The sequence below is a fragment of the Sciurus vulgaris genome (assembly GCF_902686455.1).
Source record: "Sciurus vulgaris genome assembly, chromosome: 14".
NCBI lineage: Eukaryota > Metazoa > Chordata > Mammalia > Rodentia > Sciuridae > Sciurus > Sciurus vulgaris.
This window is the reverse complement of record NC_136475.1, coordinates 48,641,844-48,666,904: the sequence shown is the minus strand read 5'-3', so window position 1 is coordinate 48,666,904 and position 25,061 is coordinate 48,641,844. Positions and strand designations below refer to the sequence as shown.

General features: G+C 36.0%; 1 long non-coding RNA gene across 1 annotated transcript in view; it reads left to right on the top strand.

The window, feature by feature from the left end:
• The window catches only part of LOC306644016, a 374,928-nt gene that overhangs the window by 188,573 nt on the left and 161,294 nt on the right, over positions 1 to 25,061 (top strand). Inside the window, exon 2 of the long non-coding RNA XR_013759144.1 lies at positions 23,947 to 24,008. This is a non-coding gene — a long non-coding RNA (uncharacterized lncRNA). The remainder of the gene's footprint in view (positions 1 to 23,946; positions 24,009 to 25,061) is intronic.

Genomic DNA, 25,061 nt, shown 5'->3' with positions numbered 1-25,061 from the left:
TGGTTATATTTAGCTGTAGCTGTACACTCAATGTACGGTGCACACAGTAGGAAATAAACATAAAACCAGTGAAAAAGCCTCAACATTGCATCTATATGCATTAATTAAAAGAAGTTTGTTAAACTAAATTTGAAAAAAAACTTCTTTAATTGTGTTTACCCAAAAGCCTTTTCTTCCTAATTTAAATAGCATAAACATCTGGACTAAAGCAATATTAGAATCATGGCAGTAGTCAAGCAAATCTTGTGGAAAATAATGAAATTAGATCCCTGGTGTTGTGACAGAGTAAGGGCAGGATACATCAGTTCGATGTTAATAAAATTTCCATGAATGACTGAATACAATTAAGAAATTGTCAGTTGCGGCAATGAACTTTTGTAGCTCATAGATGTTTGCATCATTTGATTATGCTGGCAATTTAAAATTGTTTGTTAGTGTCTGTGTTGGGATATTAATTATGACCTTTATTACAGCCCACAATTAAACTAGTCATATAGCAACAAGCAAACTGTGTTGTGATACTAAAGGATCTCAACTATTTAGAGAGGGGTCTGTCGGGTTCAGGGCCACCAGTGCCCTTTCAAACTGGAAATGATTTTTAAAAGATGCAGTAGTTGAGAAACCACAACAACTGGGATGAGTAAGCCCTTTAATACAAGAATTTCTTTTTAATAGTGTTTTAACAGTTTTAATTGCTAACAACATCTGTAAAACTGGAAAAAAGCATTTTTAACTGTGACTCTAAGATAAGCTTTTCCTGTTCAGGAAGAGAAAACAATTATTCATTGGTTAATTAGCTGTAAACAACTTTTAAAAGACACATCCATTATATATGTAATTATTTGAAAAAAAAAAGGCTTTAATGTTATTTGTACTAATGCATAATTATTAGTGCTTGCTAAAAGGATTAGCAGTACTTAGATGACCACCATTATTGAGGAGCAGCACAATAAAGAAATGAGATTTGCATCAGGAAGGAATGTGCTATGATGAATCAGATGGCAATTTTTTTGTTTTTGCTCTTTTGTCTTTTACACTCTTTGGTAGAGGTCATGGGGAGTCACATTACATTTTCAGAAACAATTGTTTCAAACTCAAGTAACAGTGGTTATTTCATCTTTATTTTTATGATACATGAAGAAAATTTCTCACTAGATAAGTAGATATTCTTAGTGTCACATTGCTGCTATGATTTATTTATTTATTTATTTTCACCTCTAAGAGCTTTGTTTTTGAATCTGCATTACATTGTATTTTTTAAACTTATGCCTATTAAAAACAAAGTGGTTATCAAGAAGACTGTGAGCTATTTAGTCTCATTAGTGCTCACAGCAGAATTTGTAGTATATTTATTAGATCATGTACCATGTTCCCCATGGCATATTTGATATTTCACGACTATTGGAAGAAATTAAGCACAACAAAAACAAAAATAGTTTGGCCTGATGATTACATTTCATTTGATAAAGTTCATTGTTGACTTGCTTCTAGGGTTCAGTGACTTTGAACTAAAACAGAGTAACTCTGCCATTCCAAAGTCAAATAGTTTGGGCATTGACTCCTTTCTCCCCCATCTTTTGTTTAGCTTCCTTTTCCCATTACCTTTAATTAGTTACCTGATACCATTATTACAAAGATTCTAAGTTGTACATTTCATGTGGCTGAGATGTTGATAAAGATATTGCATGGCCTGGGGGCAAACCCAGGGTTTTTTTGCTTTTTTCTACTGTATATTATAATTACTGTGTCTTAGGTGGTCCAAAGGCTTGGCATGGGTTTCCTACCGCAGAAGTCTGGATTGATTCTACTTAAGAGCCCTCTCTTATAGAAAACACTGAAGTGCTAGGGCTCTGATTTCAGGGTTTGCAAACTCAAGTTTCCTGGGGTACCAGTTAAAATATCAGTGGTAGTGACTCATCTTCTTTATCTCTCCTAGAGAGAGATGTTAAATGTTTGGTGGGGGGAGGCCACTGTCATAAGAGACTGTCTGGACCACTGGGTAGTCAGAAAAAAAATGCTTGCATATTTTCAATAAGAGAGTCTTTCTTCTAGAGTCCTAGATCAAGTTTTCTACTCCTAAGTGTGTTAGTGTTCCTGTGAGTCGCTCTGGCCTCTATTAAAGAGCAGGGATATTTTGAGTTTGAAATTTCTATGGCATTTGGCATGAGTTTGCCATCTCTAAGCAAGGAGTTTTCGTCTTGAATGACTGCTTGGTGCTTGGACTGTCACATTGACCAAAGGAGCAAAATCAGATTCTTTCTTGCCTCGGGAGACCTTGAAGTGGCACTATTTCAGTGTCTATTTAATTGTGAGCACACCTGACTTCTAGTCACTCTGCTGGATTATCAGATTCCTCCTTTCAAATTCCACCTCTATCCCATGTTCATCTTGTGTCCAAAATATTTAAAGAGAGGAGGGCATCAGGAAAATTACCAGCACAACCCATTCATTTGTTTTACTTTTTTTTTTTTTTTTTTAAATTTCAGATTCACACACAACCCATGGCCTTTGGCATGAAGGGTTCTAAATGGATGCTGTGGCACTGTTATTTTCATTAGTTGACAGGGAAATTATTACATTTTTAGGGATTTGTGAATTTAAGCATAGATGATTACTTCAAACGTTGGGGTTTTGTAAATGGGAAGCCTTGTTGCTCAATTTACTAATTTATTTTGTGATCTGTGACTAAACTGAGTAAAAATGCAAATAGTACAAGGCCTTTTCTGTTTTATCACCGGATCAGTTTACTGATGGGAGGATCAGAGTCACTAAACACGCCAACACTTGTGATTCCTAAGTAGCTGGGCATTAAAAGCAGCTAAAGTGAAGACTCTAGGAAGATTGCCGCGATTCACACAGGGAGGTTTAAATGAAATCTAGTTATTTATTTTAGGTTTAAAATGAAGAGTCTCCAGCTCAGTTTTATTGGCCATTGTGACAGCACAAACAGGTCTGTTCCCCATCACATGCGACAATAAACTGCATTGCTGGGAGGTGGCAAATTCATGCAGAAGGAAAGCATTTGGCAAAGGCTGAGTGAATAATGCTGCAAGCTTTTAAAGGACTCTGTTAAATGCCTTTGTCAACTTCTGTTTCTTAAAAACTGAAAATCAGGTTTTTGATTCTTTTTCTTTTACATTTTGTAGGGAACTAATAAGCTTTCTTCCATCTTGATGGTATTAAATATAATTCCTGGAAATGCATTTCTTTCATATGTATATATTAGTATGTTCCAGGAAGTCAGGTCATCAAGGGAACAACTAACAAGGGAAACCCTGCTGTGTATGTTTACAAATATTATGGGTCAAATGAAATTCCAATATGCTTTAATTAGCCTTTAACATGAGATTTCTTCTTAAATTCAGTAGAGAAAGTATGAAATTCTAAGTAGCTTTCTATAAAGTGAAATACCTTTAAGCAGAAAGAAAGGATGGAACACATGTTCCCAAGTGGCAAACCTGATCCCAAAAGAGATCAAAAGTCCAGATTCATCATCTCCACACTTTATAATATGAAAAGATATGATGTGGCATAAAAGTTCATTTGTTTAGCATTGTACCTTCCAAATGTCTCTTCTTTAAAAACTATTGAATCAGACTAAGTGATGTAGCTCACTTGTGCAATAGGTCAGAGATCGAGTCCTTGGAAGTCCACACCTGCATGTTTACAATCCCTTACCCCAAACCCCTGGGGCAGACATATTTCTGCATTCAGAAATTTTCTTTTAGAAAGGTAATATGGTGCATGTAATGCAGATTATGCAATATCTCCAGCTGGGTCTGGGGCAGCACCCTATAATCAAACATATTCATGTTTCTGCATTGCAATGTATGAATATTCACACTGAGTGGGATAAATAAAGATTCAAAATAATCTTCTTGAAATTAGTTCAGGTCTGGTTTTGCTGCCACATGAGTTATGAAAAGCCTTTCAGAGCTTTTTGTTCTCAGAGTTGCAGATGGGAGATTGTGGACCAGTATTTCTACAACTCACTCAACCCTTCCAGTTACCTTGGGTTTAGAGTTTCTTAAGTTTTATTTCATTTGGATCACAATGTATTGCTGTAATCAAACAAGCAAGTAGTGACAAATATGGCAAGAAACTTGCTGATAGAACCATTTTTTTCTTTCCCTTTCTTTCTTTCTTTTGCTGGGGATCAAACCCAGTACTTTACACATGCTAGTCAAGTGCTTTACCACTAAGCTACATCCCCAGCCCCAGCCTCATTCAAACTTTTTTTTTTTAATTAAAAAGTTATATATATATATATATATATATATATTGATTAACAAATATGAGCCAAGCACTGTGCTTGGTGCCCAAGGATATGCTGAAAAAGAATCATGGTCTCCTATCTAGTAGAATTTATCATGAAATTATGCACATGAGGCTGTCTCTCTTCCCTGTACACACACATACTTGCAGAATAATTCCAAGAAGTATATAAATAAGTGCTAAATTGAGTGTTCCAAAGAATGTGTGCTTTAAGTCAGCAGTGGCACATAGATTTCAAATCACCTGCCAAATCCTATTGATTGGCAGTGGCTGCTTCTGGTGTATAGTGAGGCTTCTGGGATAAGTCTGAGATTAGCTGCAAGAGTCTCTTTATTGATTATCAATGTATGCCAGGGTGGCAGGAGAAAGGAAGGACAATAGGCGTGCCATATATTTGCCATTTCTATAGATATAGGTAGTCAGAGTCCAAGAAGGATTTTTTTTTTTTTGAAGAGGGATAATGTTTGTTGTAGCTGTTGTACAAGTATTAATATTATTTAATTATTCTATATCATTTAAAAACATAATCCCATGGGATTTAGTTATTTTCAAAAATTCAAGAGCACCTTTTAGAAATTATGACCCATGATTATAATTTAAAGACCCTTCTATAAATATGGCATCTTACTTTTTTGAGCATAATTCTATATAATTTTAGTATAATAATAATTTTTAGGTACTACGCTGGATTGCACTCATTGATTAGTCATTGAGAATCTCTTCATCTTAACTTTTTTGTCTTTTTCTTATAAAAATGCAGTGTTACTAATTAAATGTGAACCTCTCATCTAAGAAACAATCGTTCATTTTACAGTTGTTACTTTAAGTATTATCATCTTCTTTTGTTCCTTTTTTCCTGTCTCTCTCGTTATTTCAGAACCCTGCTTGCATTTGGTGCATTGGAACAGGAGGGCTTTATAATCCTGTTGTTAATGTCCTTTGGATCCTTAGTCCACTTTCTGAAATGTTTACTGTAATTATGATGAACTCAGGATGTTGGGGAAAACCACATTCCTATATGCTTGCTATGAGACATTTACATGTATAAATGTGGCAGATATTCACCAAGAGCAAAGATGTAACACTGCGTCGCTCTCCTGTCTGTCTCACCTCAAGCATTCTATGACCTAATCTCAGAAAAACGTGTCAGATTTCTCCTTACTTTGGAGTTTGACCTCTTCCCATAAGAATTGGGCTTTGATATAAGCTTTCTCTAGTTTTGCTGATAATATCTTGAGATCTTATTTGAGAGATTTTTGTCTTGAAACTATATACTTAGACTTGAGAGCTTAAAGATTCCTTTAGTCTGGTAAATTATTTCTGATTTCTCAGGTCTATGGTAGATTCTGCAGTGATGCAATTGTATATCATTAACAAATACTGAGCTGAATATTTTTAAATGCATTCTGCAAAGTTCAAAGTTCCCTGCTGCTTGTGTGAAAGGTTAGGCCATCACATTTAAAATAAGACAAAATGGAATAATAGGGGAGCCACAGGCGTCTTTTATTTCTATATCTTGGGGAAGCAGCAGCAGGGATCAAACAGTTTAACTATGACAGTGCCCTCCTAACCTGCCGTGTACCTCCTTGGGCATGAGAATGGACAATCCAAGGGACCTGAAAATGTGCTCATCTAGACTCTTTGAACATCAAACTGGGCAATCGTATCTGTACTCAGGGGAAACTGATTCATGGCTGGCCACAGAATGGCAATGCGGGCAACCAAATGAAATGGATTATAAAATTTGATTGGTATAACAAATCCAAGTTAAAATGGCCCCTAGTACACTTAATACTGATCTGGGAATAGTAATCAGATAGTGTAGAATTATAATTTACTTTTGCCAAAAAAACCGGAATATTGACTCATACACAAAGGGGTTTTAGAATAGATAAAACTGTCTATTTTTATCAGCTATCAATTAACAGACTTTTAAATCAATGATACATGTTTATTTTAAATAAAGTATATAATACTTTTAAATTCATTCTAACTTAATGATGAAACTGCAGATTTATATAAAGAAAATAAGAAAGAACTATGTTATTTGCAGTAGAAATAGTGATAAAGTATAATGTATCTTAAATTCTTTTAGCTTTGAGTCTGTAGGAAATTCATTCAAAAATTATATTGAACAATTTAAAATATATGCAAATACAAGAACATACAACTTAGATAAACACAAGCACAGGGACTGTAACTGATTTTAAAGAATAAAATCAAGAAAACCAAAGGTTTCAATTTAAGTATTCTCATGGTTTATGGAATGTGGGGTGTGTTTTAGACTCATGCATTATATAAAAACAACCTTATGAATCTCAAGTGGTATCCTTTGACTGGTGCAATCAGTTAATGCAGAGCATTTAAAAATATTTTCTTTGCATCAAATTATATACGGTTTTATCAATTATTGACTGTTGCTAATGTGTTTGATGATGATGATGATGAAGAGTATACTTGCACTTTTTTTTTGTATAGAGCTGCCAAATTAGAACATTCTTTACATCTGCTCACACATACAATTGTATCAAAAGTCTGTAGTAGCCTCATAGTGTATCAACACCTAGAAAACGCCTAAGGATCTACTTTCATGTTCCAACTACAGAGAGTCTGAGTTGTGCCAAGGCCATGCCTCCCGCGTACCTCAGCCAGTCACTGTGTCTGGGCATGCCAAGTCAGGACTGTTCCTGGGACCCTTGGATCTCCACTGATGGTGAAATCCTTTATGCCTGCAGTCTCTTCCCTAGCACGGTCGACTAGGAGGCTTCTACCCTGCTCTCCTCTCCTCAAGTTCACATTGGACCTGGTCCAAGGGCTGGCCCAATCCCTCCCTTCGTATCTGCTTCTCAAAGGACCCAGGCAGGCACAGTACTTTCAGTTTATTATTTTTCTTTAGAGAATTCAATTATTTGTCAACCTCATTTTTGTCTACTCCAACAGACTGTAAGTCATGAAGCTCTCAATAAATATTTCATGAATTTATGAATGAATATGACTTTTTGAACACTGAATAAGATTCATAGTCAAATTCAATTATAATATGGTTTTGTCAACTATATACTCCCAATTTTAACCAATTACTATTCTTATATGTTTCGACACTTAAGATTTAAATGATTTTCAAAAATGAGCTCTGCCTGTGACTTCTCGGGGGTAGGGCTATACCATTGTATCTTGGTTATAAACTAACTGTTCATGTACAACCACACATTTGTGCAACAACTATGACTGCTAACCAGGGGAAGAAGAGAGAGGAAAGGTGTATAAACATAGTGCTTTTCCTCAGGATACCTACCATCTCAGTGCACAGGCAACAAAACTTGCATACAACTTAGACCGATATGTGAAATGATTTGAGACAAATATCCTTTTTCATACACAGTCAAGGATACTTGCAGATAAGCAGACTGTTTGTGAACAGTATTATGGTTTTCTCTAAAAAAATGAAGCTCTGCACCTTGCTTACTTAGTTTTCCATGCTTGTAGACCTATAGTTAGCAATGTAGAATACTTTGTGTCCTGATCAGAGTGCCAGCTGTCATTGGTTATCTGCTCTTGCTATTCAAGGTTTTACATGCTGACCAGCAGCATCAGCATTACCTTAGAGCTTTTTTGCAAATGTACAATGTCAGTCCTAACCCCAGACCTACGCCATCAGAATCTTCATCTTTAACAAGTGATTCACATGCACATTAAATTTCGAAAAGCAGTGTCTTGCTATTTAATGCTTGGACTATTGACTATGCTGTTGCTGGGATGAGACTTTGAACAGAGAGACCCACAATCACCAGGATTCTTTTCTGAGTAGCAAGACTGTAAACAAAGCACTGAATCCCAAGCCTGATAGATTAGCCCTTCATCACAAACTCTTTAAAAACTGTACTTATTTACTTTCTGTATCCTGTGTCACCACCAAAAAGGTTTAAGATGACTTATTAAAATATATATAATACAATATATTATAATAGTAGCACTAGTAACAAAAATAACAATACTATAGGAAATAAAGGTGAGGAGAAAATAAGCATTAGGAACAGTAGCCACAAATAGGAAGGTATACAAAATCCACGCAGTGATTTAGTACTTGTGTTTCCTTTTGCAATAAAAAATTGTTGAGGACAGTGCCCATTATATTAGCGAATGCCACCTGCATACTATTCCCTATGAGACAACTTCTGAAAACTTAGTAACAGAAAAATCTTTTGTCTAATTTGAAGAGTTTCTATGCTTTTTAAAAATGATAATAAAATTTGTAGAAATCACCATGTTTCTTCTTCCTTAACAGTCAGGAAGTATGGGGCCAAATTTTGTAGCACTTATGGCACTATTTTAACCTCTAAAACTGGAATATTTTCTTCTTCTTTCTTTGAATACTTTAAATGATTTACTATTATTGTATATTTGATCTATATTATAAACAAATTCAATTCCATTTTGGAAAAGATTTTTTAATGAATAGTGAATATTATATCATTTTTTAATGAATAGTGAATATTATAATCAGTCAACATTTTGTTTTCATTCTAAGTAATGTTGGAAGGAATAAACACATACTTTTCTGCACTACTAGTGGTTATTCATTTCTTCTTAATCAAATTCTGATTTTGCTGGCTTGAGCATCTGGGACATACCAGGCAAAAGTGAATTCTGACAGGGAGTAGATGATTAAGGGATAGTAATATTAAAAGCTATATTCGAAGAAAAGAGAGGAGCTACTATAAAGTTGAACAAATCCAGGGGAAATTACATTTTGTACAATGCTCCATTAGAGTCAATCTTTATGTATCAAATTTCATAATGTGCAGCTGTCTAACCCACAGAAGAGAGATAGCTAAATCTTCTATTTTCCCAACCCACCTCTCCCTTCTCTCTGGTACTAGGATTTGAACCCAGTGCCTCCTTTAAGTTGGGCAAGCTCTTTGTTACTGTGCTCCTAATCCATTGCCATTTTTATCTTATTTTGGAACAGGGTCTCACTAAGTTGTTCAGACTGTCCTTAAACTTAAAATATTCCTTCTTCTCAACCCCCTGAGTAGCAGGGATGACAGGCATGTGCCACCATGCCTTGCTGGTTAGAGTCCACCATTTGCATTGTGGAAGGAAGGAGTTATGCCACCTAGCGTTGAGTTTCACTGTATTCACATGCAGTACATTACTAAAATTCCATCCATTTAAGCCTTGATTAAATTCAGATTTTGAGCAGTATCATAACGATTTTGCCGCATTTTCTCTTTGGAAGCATCAAATGCTTGAAATAGTGTTTGTTACATGGAGAGGGGATAAAGACAGAAAGTCTGAAAGCTTTGGAGGAAAAAGAGGGAGAGAAATGAAGGAGGAAGAGAAATCGCCATTTTCTCATTGGGTACTACTTGTTGCCCCTCCAGCTCAGGAACGATTAGTAGGTTTTATTGATTAATTAGTTAGCTGATTCTAAGGAATGTTTCAAAAAGAATTTCAACAGCCTCAACACAAAGTCACTTGTTGTTTATCAGTGTTATCTTCTTGCTCAGTTCTGTGAGTTTAGCTGTGGGAGTCATCCTTAATTTTAGATTTTCATGTAGCTGATTATGTTAAATATTAATGTAATTGAGACTTTACCTTTTTTTAAAATCTGTGAATAATCTACTTTTGTTTTCCAAGTATTTATCCTTAAAATTTTTGAATTAAAAGTACATGTATCAAAGCTTTAAGATTTTCCAGTCACATGAATTATTTATGAAAGGAATGTATAGTCTTTTTCTATATGACTTTTATTTGAATAATTTATAGTATGTACATTGTAAATTTTAAGTAAATTGGTTTTATTTTATTCCAACTATTACATTGTAATAATCTTTTTCAACTGTAGAGTTTTAATTAACTTTGGCCATATTTTACTAAAGTTCCAACTTTAACATTGTTTTTGTGTGTTCTGTTTTATTTAGTTTCCTTGAAAGCTGTAAATAAAACTATAGGCCAAGTCTGTATGGAAGTCTCACCACTATTATTACTTCCACTGTTGAATAGCATTTATTTTGTAATTGATGGATGTCAGCCTGTAATTTCTTGCCTTATTACATCTTGAGCATTTTACAGTTTTCATTAATTTCTGTGATATTTACAGCCGGCCCTGTTACTGCATTTTTCAAATTGACAAAATGAAGTAAGATGATATTTCTTTAAGTATGTCTCATTGAATAAGTTCTCAACCTGGGGGGCACTGTAAAAATACCCAGGGAGCTTTTAAAAATCCAATAGTCCTTTCCACCCCCAAGTGAATTAAGTCAGAATCTGGTATCAGGACCCAGGTTTTAGAATTTTTTTAAACCTCTCTAGCTCATTCCAACTATAGCCAGGTTTGAGAACCCCTGGATAGGGCCCCAAAGTACATCTCTTGGGAGCCACTCCTGATGACCCCTGTAGATTTTACAAAGATTCCGTCTTGGGATTCATGCCCACTTGGTGTGTTTCTGTATTGCTTCCCAAGTCAATTTCCAGTCAAAATAGCTCAATATAGTGGAGAAGATAGGGAAGTATTTGTAGCAAGTTTTGCTTAATCAAGTCATCTTTGATTTACTATAATATGCTGTATTTGAGACCTTGAGTCATAATTGATTTGTGTCTGAAGTTCATTATAAGTGCTATTTGTGAAAAACCCAAATAAGCATTCCATTGAACTAGCCACTCACATAATTTGGTCTGCTATTAAGAAATCATGTATGTGAACCCATAGGGCATGTACATATTGCGCACACACACACACACACACACACACACACACACACACATACACTTTCTTGAACCCAGAAGAATTAGCTAGTCTAGGTTGGTGTTAGGAGCCCTCAAATTGGAGGCAGGAAACTGAACTTTCTCCCTTGCTCTATATCTGCTTCTACCTGAAAATTCTGTCATTTTTATTGTGTAGACAGTTAAAAAATGTAAAATCAGGTAAGATTGATTTTTCCTCTTTCCACCGCCCACATTTTCTTTTTTTTAAAGTGCAGAATCTTGGGATAAATATCCTTAAGTAAGAAAGTTTAAGTGCCTATTCTGACAGTTGCAAATAATTTTATACAACAGTCAGACAGACAAATTGTGCTGATTGTCTGTATTTCTTTAAAAAAAAAAAAAGAGAGAGAGAGCAAGAGAGAAAGTCTGGCCTGGAGACTAGAGTAAATCACAAAAGTGATCTCAAGTGAACAGAGATGGATTTCTGGAATACGGTGTGCAATGAAACCACTGACCTCTTATACATGGGTTCATGTCTTTTTCTACAGAAACAGATGGGTAATAGCATAATGCCGAAATCATGCTCTACATAATATGGACCTAGTGATTGCAGACCTGATTGCTTGCCATATGGTTGCTGAAGGGTTGAAGAGAAAATGGGATGATATGCAAACCCTTAAAAGCAACATTTTTATTGAATGGCCATTACATTAAAACCCAAACTCTGCAAATGAAGGCAAGAACTGTGGTGAATAATGATGAAATAACAAAGCAATAAAAGCCGCAGCAGCATTGTATGTATTTTGTTTTCGATATGCAAACTCAGGGCAGACTTATTTTTGTCACTTTGCATTATTATGAGCACTAGGGGAGAAGGTGGTGGGACACAAACACCTTCAGGGCAGAGATACTCTGTGTAGGGCAATGCTGCTTTCACTAGGTCAGAGAGAGAAGAAAATAATCACTTGTCCCATAGGAACTGAATTTGACTTAGAAGCTACCTGCAGTATGTGACTAACCTCTGTGAAGTTCAGTATATGAGCAAGAAGCTAGCAGTAAAAACCTGTTTGAGAGTCTAGAGTGATAATGCAAAATGAAGACGCCTGTTTACTTTTTCCCTCGAATTTCCTCATGCAGATTTTGCTGCCGCCTCTCTGTTGGCAAGCAGGTGTATGGGATAAGGTGGATGCTGTTTTCCAGAGTGCATACAGTTTAGTTGAGCAGCTGGGATCTGTTTTGCTTGGAGTTTTGTTTTCAGCGTTTTACCGGGAACAGATAGTTTTTTTTTTTTTTTTTTCTTTAAAGATTTTTTTTATTAGCTTGCTTCAAATTTGCATACACTTCATTTCCTGTGTCTTTAATGAATGTCTTTCAATCATGCAAAATCATAAGAGTTTGTGCTTTCAGAAATGGAACTCAAATACATTAAACTAAACCTACTCAGAGGGTGTGGAGGGTAATGAAGTGAGAGGTAAAAACTCAGTCCTTCAGTGCGAAGTCTGAAGCACTGAATTTTATTTTAGCATGTAAGAGCTACTGATCAGCACCAAATATTCAAACAGCATATATTATTATGCTAACAAACCTACAGGACTTGGGGAATTTTTATTCCCTAATGTCTACCTATGAAAGTTCATTCTTCAAGATGTTTTTTTTTTTTTTAAGCCTACAAATGGCACCCTACTATGAATTAACTTCCTTATTAAAGATTAAGTATTTTTTTTCAATTCTTAGGGGTTAAACCATATGATTAGTGGGTATTCTGTGCAGTGTGTTTTTATTTTCTTCATATCTTATTTCTTCTGAGCAAGTATGCTGCTTTAATTCATATTTCCAGAAGCAGAGAATTCCCCTGAGAACTTTTAATATGGACCAAATTCAAGTTGGCCAGGATTTTGGGTCTCTTATAAACATTGTACTTGCCCATTGTTTATAAAAAGTTTATTTGGAGGAGGAGGTTGACTTGGCTTATATGAGATTGGGGATACTCTTTAATTTACCTTGCTTCTGGTCCCTAATTGTTAAGGATAATTAAGAGTTATTTGGTTAAGTGGGAACTGTTTATGTCCACCCTCAAGCAAAGTAATGAATAGCTTAGTTCAGGGATTCACAAACTGGAGGGTCAGTTAAAACACAAATCACTGCCCCCAAATTCCAGAATTTCGGATTCAGTAGATCTCAGTGGGACTATGATGTGCATTTCTATTAATTTCCTAGTTATTGTTGCTGCTCCTAATTCCTGAGATCACATTTTGAGAAACATTGGCTGTGTTTTCAGAGTCTAGTGGTCAAACAGAAACCTTAGCACAATAAAATATTATTGATTTGAGCATGGGAAGAATTTTGGGAGCCTTCAGTTTATTCAATGTTTTCTAAATAACAGCTTGTACACTTTCAGGAACTAAGGAAGCTACAAGAAGCAAGAACAACACACCTTTGTCCAGAATACAGGCAGAAGTGTAGGTGGAAGACTGTGTGTCCCTGATGAGATACACAACTTTCCACTTTTCATTCCTGTTAAAAGCAATCAGGAAGGTCTGCCTCCTGTGAAAATATGCATCGCTTTGGTTTGGTAGCTGAGACCTGCACACCTTCAGAATCTCATTTGCTTTTGCTGGAAGAATAAGAATTTCTATAGCAGTGTTCAAAGAACTCCCATCCACTTAAATGAATCCCAGAATTGTTCAGCATTTCATCAGCCTCATTGCTTTTATTACTTTCTGTGGCCTAAAGACATATGACAAGCGTAGTATAGTATTTAAGACATTTTATGTATGGCCAGTTTTTTTTTTTTTTTTCCTTTTCCTCCAGTGATGAGAAACATTTTCTTCCTGCCTAGAAAGCTGATTTTTATACAGCTTGACTAGTGACATATCTCCTGTGTGGCAGAAATAAGTTTTGCATAACTTTTAAGCACCCAAGCTGACCTATTTAACAGACACCCAGTGCTACATAATGTATTTAGGTCAAGTATTGTGTCTGAGCTTCTCATCACTCTTGTATTGGTCTTGCTTTCCGTGAAAACCTCAGGTATAGCATAGATAACAAATATAGGCAGAGGGATGTAGCCTGATATCAAAATGTAATAAATCTCTATATAACATAATTATCATGTCACCTGATTGTACCACTGAGGTAAAAAGGCATCTAAGATTTTAATGAAATATTTGCCCTACTGGTTTTACTTTCAGGTGTTCATAATGCTACTATTAGCAGTTTCCATGACAGAGAACCTGAAAAGAATCAAGTGGAGTTAAAATGCTTTTGCATGCCTTTACCATATGAAATACTTGTCTTTAAAGATTAAAGAAAAAGGTGGCCTGCTATAATTTTGGGAGGTAACTTTTTACTTGAGAAGTTGAATAATTAAGTTTTGACACATGTCGCTCGGGTTGGATTCTTTTCTTGAAGAAATTTCTTGGGTAGAGGTTGAAGCCTGAATATGGGCAATGTCATTATCTTACCACATTGGAAGAGGAACTATCAATCCTAGAACAATACGTCCTTGCTTCTGAGATTCTTAAATTGTGTAAAGTAAATGTGAATTTGAAGTGAAATTCAAAAATTATTTTAAAGATGCATTTAACAATATTTATTAAATACATTTGTTCATCCTGTCAAATGGAGAACATTGTTTTTTTTTTTCTTTTTTCAAAAAATTGGTGCTAATAATAGCTCACTTTTATTTTTGTACCCATGCCCCACTTTCCCTTGGTCAAGATCACAAAACAATTGCTCGAGCTTTAGGTCAACCCCTAACTGGTAAGGATGAGAAAAAGGCTTCTAACTTAATTCTTTAGCTCTTTATGTAATACGCTGCCATTCCCATTTTATTGCTTACAAAACTAAGATCTACTAACTAAGAGCATAAATCCATGATGTACTACAGGTTAAAAATCAACTCTCCTGCCTAGTCGTGCAGGAATATCTTGGCTGCCATACCCAGGCTGTAAAATCAGTGGGTCTCAACCCTGGCTGAGCATTAGAGTCACCTGGGGAGCTTTTGAAAAAATACCAGTGCTTGGGTCCCACCCCAGCCCATTAAGTCAGAATCTCCAGGGATGGGGCCTGGGCAAGGATTTTTTTAAAAGCTCCCCAGATGATTCTAATTGTGCAGCCAGGGTTGAGAACCCCTGTTTTAAATTAAACAACATCCACGTTCGTCCTTTAGCGTTCACAGCACTAGTCACAAATAATTGCCAAATGAAAATTAATTGTACACATGGAGGGAAAGAATCTTCATGTTATGAAATTCCCGTTTGTAACCCATATATACGGAGAGCAAGGGACTGCACTGAGACTTGAGAGCAGACGCTCAGAGGAGGGTGATGAGCATGAAAATGACAGCCAGGGGTGTCCTCCCCCTGCCCTTGACTTCCCACAAGAACCGGTGAGATGGGTGAAGGCTCAAAGCCTAGCAAGCTACAAACCCACTCTGTTCCTTCATCATCTCTAAAGTGGGGATCCTAAGAAGATGGCTATGAGAATTAAATTACAAACACAACATCGGACACACCAGAGGCATGAAATAAGTGTTTTAAGATAAAGAATTAAGAACCACAGTTCTTCCTTTAGGCCAGATAGCAAAGCAGCCACTTTGTCATGGTTTTTGTTTGTATCAACCAAATGTATAGATTCAGTGAATATCAGGAGGTATATTATGTATCTTAAAACCAAATGTAAATGATCTTTACCTGTTATTTGGATTGAGTGTTTTCTGCTACCTCAAATATTTGAAATATGAATTCCTCCCCTTTACCTTCCTGTTACTGTTCTTTGTAGATGAATGTGATGTTAACACCACACATTAATATATTGCAATAACTGTGAGAATAGGCCTTTGGTTGTGGGGTCCATAGCCAAGAGCTTCACTTTGAGATGGTGGCCAGGGCAGGGTGGTTGAGAACCCCACCAAAGGTGTGTGCACTTCAGGTCACCCGTACAACTATTCTGGCTTGTCTTCCTCTGGTTTTATAAACATCTACATTTGTTTCTGTTCATCTGCCAGACAGTAAGTACATATTTACTCTATTGTTTTCTTTAAGTATGATTTTTTTTTGCTACTTTAATTATTCAAAACTATCATTTATCAACTCTTAACGGCTAACCATTTGTAACTTGCATATTTGACTTATGGGTAATTTATCATCTTTTATCTTTAAATTACTAGTAAATATTCTGGCTCTTTCAGAATAAAAGAGATCTGGCAAATCTTATTGACTTCATTCAGTTTTGAGTTCTGGGCATGTGAGCATGTATGTATGTGCACATGAATGTGTATACTAGCTTTTGCCGTGATCTATGTCCAATATCCTGGTTTAAAGTTTACCACTGAATTGATAGATTGGTTATTTTTATTTAAAAAAGCATTAAAGCACATCTAAATATTTTCTTTAAAGATTTTTAGTTTTCTTTTATAATCCCAGAATTTTCTTATAAATAGACATGTTCCTCATCATTCAGACAATGTACAGTAAAGTTCCCCTTTACAATATTTTTGTGTATGTGATGCTGGGGATCAAACCCTGGGCTTCCCTCATGCTAAGCATGCACTTTACCACTGAGCTACATCCAAGCTCCTCTATGATCTTATTATTTGGAGAAGAGCTGCATTTAAATGAAATAGGTAGTATACATTTTGACTTAGGCACGTTCATAAGCCTCTCCTCAACAGGGGACTTGCTTTTGTCTTTCTGCAATAGAAATGACCCTAGTATGAGAATCTGTATATTAATTATGTGACACTCATGCATTAAACCATGCCCCTCAAAATAAAAACTCCAAAACAAAACAACTGGAACTGCCCTTAAAGAGGGAAAGCTTTCCCAGCTGCGTTTCTTCATCCTGGTCCCTTTGTCCTGCTCCCAGAGCTGCATCTAGAAGTCTTCATTTTGATTAACAGCCTTTCTCAGGAAGTGGGAGGCAGAGACTAAGAAGCTAAACTCTCTTTGAAGTGTGTGCTAAATGATTCACAACAGTGTGAATGAATCAATTTCTGCAAGCATTCCCAACCTTTTAAATATGTAGTCTGCCAAATCTTTGTTGGATTACATTCAATTAAAAAAAAAAAAAAAAAAAAAGCACCTTTCCCCACTACACCTCTCTCCAGACAACTCACGAGTATACAAGCCATTTGTAGCTCAGCTTCATTATGCTTGCCCCAGAGATAGTGTTTTGGGAGAAACACTGAATATTAATTTGTCTTTGCATTTAAATATGGTACAGTCTGCCTCATTCATTGTCATCATTGCCATTACTATTAGACTTTATTTTAGTGGTCCCAATTGTTTATATTAAGAAACTGCCAGAAATAAGTGGAATCAAGTTTTAGCTTACCCTTTTTGATGCACCATTATGAATCTATGAAGCGGGATTACCTCATCCCAAGTGGAAGTGAAAATATTTTATTGTGAATATTTCTTCATTGCTTTGAGGCAAAATAAGTTAGTAACACATTTGATTAAAGTTAGCTAATTGTGCACTTAGGCAAAGGTTATTCAATTTTTAAGTACATTCCTGTAAATGATAAGAGTCCATTCTCACAGTGGGTCTGAGAACCAAGACTGATCTCCACATGGTATTATCATCTCACATAAGGATAGTATCAATTCAGGGGAAGCTAAATTTCAAGGACAGTAACAACACCTGGGATACATTTTATTCTAATGACATGGTGGTTTTCTTGCCAGTACATTTCAAAATGCACACCATTGTTTTTGAAGGAATTTGGCATTTCCTTGTACCCAACTTAGGAACAGTTAAGTTCACATTGCCTAAAACTACCCATTTTCAAGCTCAAATTCATTATCTCCATTTCCCTTTCCCTACTAAACACACACAATTTCCCTTTTTAGATTTCGTTTCTTCTTTAGTACCATCACTGTAATCTGGACATCTAAACTGTAAAAGAGGGGTAGGGAAAAGGAGAACATGGACCACCTGCAGAGGTAGTTCAAAGTTGGCGTGCGTTCCTTAGAAGTCTTTTAAGGTCTGTTCCTTCAGCGGACCCCTGCTTCAGGGTTAGCACAGTGCTTGCTAAACCCTGGGACTCCTGGTTTGCCCTTAGATCTGAATCCAAGATGCTGGAAGTGAGACCCAGGAATCTATCACCGGGCTCCCTAGGTTAAATGTTCTTGAGTTTGAGAACATGACTGTAGAGTTTAATGTTCTTTTTAGCCTCTTTTATTCATTTTTATGAATGATCTATCCTATTGTACAAGCAGGGTGTTCATTTAGAGCATGAATTTTTTACCAAATTTTATAGTAGGAAGATAAGATCAGCTACCAGGTAGTTATTAATTTAGGAAAAGAAGGAGAAAGATTGGATAGTAGATGCAAAAAAATTAGTTTTTTTGAGGTTGATTCATGCTGTATTGTCCAGGCTGGTCTCAAACTCCTGGACTCAAGTGATTCTCCTTGTCTCAGCCTCCCTGAGTAGCTGGGACCACAGGGGGCACTGCCACATCCAGACTAGATGCAAATTGTTTTTAAGAAATTTCTCATGAAAACTAATGGAATCTTATTAATGAAACAACAAAACAAGTCATGTTAGTTTATGAAGATTTGTGGTTTGGGCACTATATTCTCATGTTTTATTATAGATTTAATTCTCTCCTTTCTCTTTTCTTCTGTCCCATGTTATAGAACTGTGCAGAGGTGTCAGAATTTATAGTCTGAAGTTTACTAGATAATTTTTTTTTTCTTTTTGTGGCAATCATTCCCTTAGAGAGAAGCAGGCATTTTTGAGAGAAGAATCAGAATATCTGACCTAGAAGCAAGCAACATTTAGTGTCCCTAAATGGTATGACAGGGAATACCACTGTATTATATGAGAATTCAAGACATTGTAGCATTGTGTTGGGATACCAAAGAAATCTGATTATTATGCTTAAGAGAGACACTTATTTATTTTTTTTTTAATTCCCAGTATTTCAAAATATTATTCTTCATTGTCATTTCACAGTTTACATACATACAGAAGTAAATTTAGGGTTTGCTTTTGTTTAGGCATAGCAGGGATATCTCCCAATGGGTAAGAAATGGATGTTAGTGATTTACTAAGTTGTGATGTTCAAAGGGAGTTTGAATAGCAAAAAAGAGTGCCTGGTGGTTACTGTACAAGTACATTCTTTCCACATCTACCTGAAGTGGAAGCTTCATTTTATCTCCTGTGTACTCTAGAGTGGTTGAATTACAAGTCGTCTCTCCCACTGGAATGCTGTATAGATTTCATTCTTTGCACAATTAACACCCAGAAGACCAGAAAAGCACAATTCCATATAGACAGGTTTCATGTGTGGCCTGGTTGCTTCTCCTGTGCACTGATTCTTTTCTGGGTGAGTCAGGTTAAACTTCTGTTACCTGTTAACATCATGGCCCATCCTTCCCCCAGGGAACAGGAAAGCACTGAATGCTTCCTCCCAGGTGGTTTCCCTGAGACAAGGATGCACTGAAGAGGACAAAGGGAGTGAGGAAACAGGGCAGGTATGTGGTCTCAGCTAGAGTCCAGCTACTGCTTTCCACACAAATTTGATCTCCCTCATGCCAATGGAGGTAGATTTTGTTGTCCCGATCCTCCCAGGTCAGGTAGTCTTCCTGTGGGTTATGGAGGGGAGAGTTGTAGTCCCTTTTAGTAGGATCCATGAAGTGGATCTTACTGGGTTGGGGACAGTCATGCAGAAAAGGGACATCTGGGAGGAACTTTACCAGTCAGCTCTCCTAGCAGTTGGGGTGTGGCTGCATTCAGGTAAAGGAGTCTGGGTAGAGTGCTAATAACATCCCCATTAGCCTTTTGTTTCTGGCTTTTCAATCCATGCTTCACATCGCAGTCATTAGGCCACCATTCTGTTCAGAAACCATCGATGATCCCTTACTGACTGGAGAACACAATCCCAACTATCCATTGCTCTTGTCTTTATTTCCCATCTTTCTCTCTGTGCTCTTGATGCTCTGCTCTCCCTCAGTAATCAGTATGCCTTGGGGCTGCGCATCTTGCATGAACCCTCTCCGCTGCCTCTCTACCTGACTGACTTCTTGGTCATTCCTTCCTTCCTCTTAAATACTTTCTTCATGCATTCATCAATAAAACTGTGATTGAGTCCCCATGCTGATAATTTCACCTGTGAATAAATTGTTTGAATAAATTATTTAACCTCTTTGATTCTCAATCTCTTTCCCTATGGAAGGAACTGTTAAGCTGATAAATTCAAACTCAAATTGCCTTATGTCTTAAAGCTGTAGAAAATCCTCCCCCACCTACCCACTTATGAAGGGGCTGCTTACCTGTGCTCCTTTATTCTGTGAACTTTCTCGCCTTTATGGTGTTAGTGATTTGGCATGTATCATAACTGTCCTTGAAGTTTGAGGCATTGTTACTTTTGGGCACACTACCTTCTTAACTATACCCTAAGCTTTCTGAAGGCAGTCACCATTGCTTAACCAGCCTGCATCATGGCTAATAGGAGAGGTCTTCCGTGGAGCTTGGAAAATTAACATGCCTTTTTTAAAAATGACAAAGCACATGGCAAATCTGGATTATAAAATTATGTTAAGAAGGTGAGTTTGAAGTTTGTGTGATTACAGTTAAAAAATCCACTTAAGTTTAGATTTACAGTTAAAACAGAAATTTGGAAGTTGATGGTGATCAATAATGAACAGTAACCCAAAGCTCTCTGGGAAAGGGAACTCTTTTAAAATGAAGGACCTCTAATCCAAATCTATGTAGGCAATGAATGATTTTAGTTATCAATATACTAGCCAAGAGGTTGAGATTCCAAAGAAGTTATGCTCCAGTTAATGATTTGCTTTTTTTGTATTTATCAAGTAAGAACCAAATAAAATATACTTTAACAGTATTTTCAATTTCCTTAAACATTTGGATTTTGTATTATGTACCCTTTCTCAAGATTGGAGTATTTAGTTAGCATATCTAATTGGAATTGTGTGTCCAAATACTCAGAATCAGTAGGTTCATGACAAAAGGCAGTGGTATTGGGAGTTATTTATTATGTTCCTGGTTGATGGAGTTTATTTTTTAAGTATATCCCATCATGCCCTAAGGGTATTTATAGACCAAACTTCTTAGCAAGTCTGGCTTTCATGATTTCATTCTGTGTGCTAGGCTTCTACAAGTGGCTATTGAACACCAGCCAGGATGATTCACTTTTTATCATGAGATGGAAAAGTCCTTTTAATATGGTTCTATCTTGAGGTATCTGTTTTCTGCTACTGGTTAAATACCAGTGACATATAAGGTGGTAAGGATGCTTTGAATGCTTTAAGATGAATAGTTCAGGACTTTAAGAAATCTGAAACTCTGGATTGTAATGAAAAAAAATTCAAGTGGATCATTTCACAATAAACTGACCTTACTTATTTTTCCCTGTTACCTTCCACCTATAACCCTAGATACAGAGATGGACAGGGAAAGAAATTGTGAAAGAGCTAGAGGAAGGCCTAATTAGCCTCATGATTTCTACTATAGTTAGCATTTATCTTCTTTTAAAATAACTGATCGTTTATGTGTGTCTCAGCTAAAACTTAGGAGATAAGAAAAGATAGGATATTTGGAATGTCATCTACAGGGAAGTATTGCTGTCAAACATATTATTGAAGCTGGAAAAAATGAAATTGAAACAAAGAACACCTGCTACTTTAACTCATTAAAAAAAAAAACCCATAATGTTCTTTACTTGCTGACTGGAAATATTGTATTTTCAGAGAAGCGAAAGTGCTAATCTAAATGGGAGAAAATGTAATGATTCACTATGCAATGATAGGAAATAAAAAATATTTTAAATTGGATATTTTAGTTTGCAGAGGGGAAGGTGCTTTGTATAAAAATGGTTTTGCTCATCAGTTGGTGAGTATTTCTCTCAAATTGCAGCAAAGAGTAAATCGGCTTGTCACTAAAGATTTTTTTTTTTATTGACATCTTTAGCTTGTCTTCATGCCAGTAATTAAATTGCTAATTATGTGTTTCTGTTACTGTGGTCATGCTTTTATTACATAATTGCTTCAAGTTTAGCTCAAATCACTAACAATATTTATTTAACCTTTTTGCGCATTAGATAAATTTTAATATATAAAAGCTTTGGAATGAGTTCGTTGACTCTGTTTTGATTAGCAAAATCAAAGGAATTCTAACCTTCCTTATAGTTACATGGGTTGTTGCTTACGTTTTCAATGAGATTACTGATAATTATTAATTTGAGCAATAGCAATCACTGAAAGACCAGTTGAAACAGAAGGGAAAAATACAAAGGAAACCTTTCAAAAACCTTAGCGTCCATTCCAGAAAAATTAAATGATCATGGTCAAGGTAATTTGAAATATAAAATTAACAATGTGAGTCTTAATATATGTCCATATTTAAAAAATATATTTGATTAAGTTGTGGATAATTCAGTTTCCAAGCTTCCCCCTCCCCTTTGAATGTAGGCATAATTTTTGTCACTGTTTCAATATATTCATGATTTTTTCTCATTTGTTTATTTTATGCAAACCATAAGAGACGTTTTTCTCAGCGAAGATTGCCTCTTTATTTTATTTTGAAATATTTGTATATTTATTTCATTAAATGAGATAATGCTTTTTCTTATTAACATAATTTCCAGTACATTAAACATATTTCTCCACAGACAGAAGAGAGGAATCAAATTAAATGACAGCTAAATCACTTGCAGCAATTTCAACTGTTAAAAGAAATAAGTGTCTCTGTTTTCTTTGTGATCACAAGATGTGCTGTAAAGGGAAATGAAATACTAAAGAAAGAAGGGAAAACATAAAGAAATAATGACTGACTTATTGCAGTAATACCATTGAGAGAAGAAAAATTCACTACAAATAAAAGGAAAATAATATAGTGGGTTTGAAAGTTACCAAAATTCATTTCTTATTGATGAGTTCAGTGAAAGCCTAATACTAAGTAAACTGATGAAAAAAAATCAATGCAATAAACTATGAATGATGAAAGTTGAAATAAATACTTTGCGTATGAAGGACCATTATTCTAAATGTCTTTAATTTTTTAATAATTCATGCCTTTATGTTTATAAAAAAAGGAGGAATTATTGCTTGGTGGACTCAAAATGCATGTAAAAAGCATCTACTAGAATCCCACATTTAGTAATAAGTCCAAATGATATTGGTGACTTTCTGATTTTTAGTATCATGTCCTGACTTTAACATAAGCACATCAGGGGAAGGTGAACTTAACTTTAAAAATGCTGCTTGCAAAGAATGCTGGTACATTTATACAGCATACTTACTGTCTGGGGGACAAAGTGATTTTTTTGGACCATATAAAAAGAACAATTTGGAATATGTATGATATGTATTTGTGTATATAGTATGCTTATGACTGTTCTGGGGGACTCTGAGGGACCCTGATGGTACTTCTTGGTAAAATCAACACTGCCACATACGTGCACTTGCTTACATGTGTGTGTTACATTATTTTTTACACTGGTCAGTTTGTTAATATGTTCATATCAGATCATATAGGTTACCTAAGTCTGAATATTTGCAGGTAGACTTATCCACTTATTTTCTCTCTCCACATCATTAAAAATATATATAGTTTTAAAATTAAAACTAGTTAATTTAATCAACTCAGTCAGCAGTCAGTTCAGTGGGGGTGGGGGAATCATTCCAGCCATTTTTACTGAATTGACTTGACTGAATTAATCTTCTAATACAGTGGATCATGGAGTCCTCTCTTCTCAAACATCATCAATTTCTTCCCCTTTATCCCAGTCTGTCTGTACCCCCAGCAATCTCTCTGTTTCCCTTTGGCCCTCTCCTAGGTGCTTCTAAACATTTGACTTCCTTATTTCTTTGACCAACAACTAAGAAAGTTTTTCACTAGCCCTTTCTTTCCCACCTCTAACCCTTCCACCACACACTCTTGCCCCACTGGGAGGAAATATTCTAAAGTTGAATTTTTTTGTTTTTGAATTACAGACACTGGAGACTATTGCCTTGATGAAAACATCTGACTGATGCTCTAGAATGGGACCTGGAAGGTAATAATTGAGAATTTTTTATTTTCCCACTTCTAGAAGACTTTTCTTCCCAAATACTCACAGGTCCCCACTGAGAATAAACTTTCAGACCATCTCTTAGATTGTTTTCTCTACAGTAGGAAAACTTTGTGAGGGTATATGGGAGCTGCAAGGCAAGCAGTTTTCTGGAAAATGGGAAGGACTGGATTTTGGGGTCAATGATAATGTTCAGGAATCCTTTTGTATGCCCACTTTGGAAAGACTTCTCTTATCTTTCATTCAGGATGCAAGGGATAAAGCACAAGTACAGGCCACATGCAAGAGATTTTGAATTATGCATTAAGCTGATAATGCACCACAATGCAAGCTCCAGTCAGTAAATAACTAGACTAGTTGGAGGAGGGTGTTCACCTTGCCAGAACAGGGGGTACCACTCAGGGAGAGAGCCAGAAGAAGGCTAGGGGAAGGGTGAAAGGGGGTTGCAGCCTTTTGGCTTACTCTGATGAAAAAGCAGGAAGAGTAAGTTAATATTGAAACTATTGTCTAGTGCCTATTTGCTTTTAAATTGATTTAGCTGAGGTAACAAGACTATCTCCCCTGCCCCGTCTGTTCAAGTTTGCACTTGTGGTGGAGTTAGCCCTTTCGTGGAACCTTATGTAAAGAAATTCTGTCCAGGAGAAAAATTGCTTTGAATCATTTGATGGGGTCCATAAAGGGACTCTTTTTAAAGACAAGATTTTTTTTCTTTAATGATGAAATTTGGCAACATTTGTAAGAGGACACCTAAGGTTTTGTTTCACCAGGTACGCTTTTTAAACTAATATGTTGTAGAAAAGCAGGAGAATTTAAGCAAGAGGAAGAAGTAGAAGGATTAAAAGAATGCTATAGATTATCTCCCTACCACCTGATACAGTACTACCCAGTGCTGATGAGAACTGATTCTTTAATGTTTGCATTGCTTCTTCCGATTTAGTAAAAAGCATCAATGTATGTCACCATCTTCCATGAGAAATGAACACACATCTGCGCACACACATATGCACACCCATATACATGATATTAAAAAACATTTAG